The sequence below is a fragment of the Galeopterus variegatus genome, unplaced genomic scaffold (genome assembly GCF_000696425.1).
Source record: "Galeopterus variegatus unplaced genomic scaffold, G_variegatus-3.0.2 Scaffold2208, whole genome shotgun sequence".
In the NCBI taxonomy this organism is placed as follows: domain Eukaryota; kingdom Metazoa; phylum Chordata; class Mammalia; order Dermoptera; family Cynocephalidae; genus Galeopterus; species Galeopterus variegatus.
Genome location: NW_007728319.1, coordinates 98,414 through 101,537, shown reverse-complemented (window position 1 = coordinate 101,537; position 3,124 = coordinate 98,414). Strand labels below are relative to the sequence as shown.

The 3,124-nt window shown below is 33.2% G+C and overlaps 1 pseudogene; it reads left to right on the top strand.

Annotated features, from left to right (window-relative positions):
- The first annotated feature begins 537 nt into the window (after positions 1 to 537).
- LOC103597138 lies at positions 538 to 1,086 on the top strand (annotated as a pseudogene).
- Positions 1,087 to 3,124: the final 2,038 nt, after the last annotated feature.

The following is a 3,124-nucleotide window of genomic DNA, read 5'->3' as shown; positions in this document are numbered from 1 at the left end:
CCAACTTTTTATTTTTTAGAACAATATTGCATAAGTAATTTTTTTTCAAGTATTTATCACTTATTTCTCTTGTCTAAAACTTTGTTTTCTTTGACCAAGTTCTCCCATCACCCTAACCCCAGCTTCTGGTAATTATCACTTTACTCTATGTTTGTATGAATTTAATTGTTTTAAATTCTGCACATAAGTGAAAACACATACAGTATTTGTCTTTCTGTGCCTGGCTCATTTTACTTGGCCTAATGTCCTCCAGGTACATGTGTGTTGTCCCACATTGCAGAATTTTCTTCTTTTTAAGGTTGAATAGTATTACATTGGGTATATATTTTATACATTCTCTATCCATTCATTCATTCATGGATACTTAGGCAAATTCAGTAACTTGGCTATCGGGAATAATATTGCAGTGAACATGGGAATTCAAATATCTCCTTGACATACTTATTTCACATCTTTAAGATATACACATCCAGATGAGTTTTCCCAGAAGCCACCGCTCTTCCTCTTCCAGTAAGTGGCCTAAAGTGATCTTTGAAAATGGTTCGCTATTCGCTTGACCCAGAAAACCCCACAAAATCATGCAAATCAAGAGGTTTGAATATTCGTATTCACTTTAAGAACACCCGTGAAACTGCTCAGGCCATCAAGGGTATGCATATCTGTAAAGCTATCAAGTATCTAAAGGATGTCACCTTACAGAAGCAACGTGTGCCATTCAGGCGTTACAATGGTGGAGTTGGTAGGTGTACCCAGGCCAAAGAGTGTGGTTGGACACAGGTCGGCCCAAAAAGAGTGCTGAATTTTTGCTGCACATGCTTAAAAATGCAGAGAATAATGCTGAACTTAATGGTTTAGATGTAGATTCTCTGGTCATTGAACATATCCAGGTGAACAAAGCACCCAGGATGCGCCTCTGTACTTACAGAGCTCATGGTTGGATTAACCGATACATAAGCTCCCCCTGGCACATCGAGATGACCCTTACTGAAAAGGAACAAATTTGGGGAACTGAAAAGTTCCCAAACCAGAAAAGGAGGTTTCACAGAAGAAAAAGAAATCCTAGAAGAAATTGAAGAAACAAAAACTTATGGCTTGAGAATAAAATCAGAATGAAATAAATACTAATTCAAAAAGAATATATGTCCAGAAATGAAAGTCTTGAATCATATGGTAATTCTATTTTTAGTTTTTTTAGGAGCCTCCATATAGTTTTCCATAATGGCTGTACTAATTTATATCTCCACTAACAGTGAACAAGGGTTCCCTTTTCACCACATCCTTGCCAACACTTATATTTCATCTTTTTGATAATAGTCATTCTGAGAGTTTTGAGTTGATATCTCATTGTGGTTTTAATTTGCATTTTCCCAATGATTCGGAATGTTAAATATTTTATATGTGTTCACCCTTTGTATGTCTTCTTTCAAGAAACTTGAACTACAGTTTAGACCAGTGGACCTAATAAACATATACAAAACATTCCCCCCAACAGCAGCATAATATACATTCTTCTCAAGGGCACACAGAATCTTCTCCAAAATAGATCATATGTAAGGCCATAAAACAAGTCTGAACAGATTTAAGAAGACGGATAGTATATAAAGTATCTTCTCTGATAATGATGATTTTAAACTAAAAATAAATAACAGAAGAAATCTTAGAAAATTCACAAATATGTGGAAATTAAACAACATGCTTCTGAACAATCAAAAAATCAAAGAAGAAATCAAAAGGGAAGTCAAAAAATATCTCGAGACAAACAAAATTGGAAACACACATACCCAAACTTGTGGGATGCAGTGAAAGGAGTTTCTAAAGGGAGATCTATAGCAATAAACACCTATATTAAAAAGAAAGAAAAACCTTAAATAAATGACCTAACATTGTATCTCAAGGAACTATAAAATGAAGAACAAACTGAGCCCAAGGGTTGGCTTTTTGAAAAAATAAATATCAACAAACCTAAGATAGACTACGAAAACAAGGGAGAAGACTCAAATAAAATCAAAAAGGAAAGAGGATATATCACAACTGATACAACAGAAATACAAAGGATCATAAGAGAGCATGTGCTATGAACAACTATATGACCACAAATTGAATAACCTAGAAGAAATGGATAATTGATAAATCCCTAGACACATATAACCTACAAAGACTGAATCTTGAATAAATAGAATATCTGAACAGACAAATTGCAAGTAAGGAGATCTAATCAGTAATAAAATGTCTCCCATCAAAGTAAACCCCAGGACCTGATTTCACTGCTGAATTATGCCAAACATTTAAAGAAAAACTAATACCAATTCTTCTTAAACTCTTTTTAAAAATTGAAGAGGAGGGAATATATTAAAACTCTTTTTGTGAGGCCAGCATTATTCTGATACCAAAGCCAGACAAGAATATTACAAGATAAGAAAATAACAGGCTAATATTCTTATGAACATTGATGCAAAAATCTTCAACAAAATACCAGGAAACTGAATTTAACAGCACATTAATAAGATTATCTACCATGATCAAGTGGAATTTATTCCAGGAATGAAAAGATGGTTTAACACACACAAGTCTTTAAATGCAATACATGACTTTAACAGAAGGGAGAGAAAATATTCTTCTTAACATACATTTTCATAGAGAATCAACTTTATAATCATCTTTGAATTGGGCTGTACTTTCATTATCTCTGTTGTAAATTCTTAAAATTATGTGGTATGTTAAAGACATTCTTTCTTTTTTTTCAGTGATGATACAACTTTTCTTCATTTTTACATTTCTTTGGTTGTTCCCTTGGTGTTCTGTAAGGGGAATGTAATCATTATTTTTGCATAACTAGCTTATGTAGAAGACGGTTGTTTAGTCATTCAATAAATATTTATTGGGTGATGACTATATGCTGATAAAATAAATGGAAATACCTTGGGGAAAAGGCTATATGACTAAGGCACACTTTAGCAAATTTGGAAATTCATAACATCTTATTCTTATTGTGTTTCCTCAAATCTCTTGTTATTTCATCTCTATCCACAAGGGCATATGTTTCTTTGGCCATTATTATATTTCCCAAATGATAGTGACCAAGGTGTATCTGTTTTGATATCATGTGACAATATGTTATTTTTTA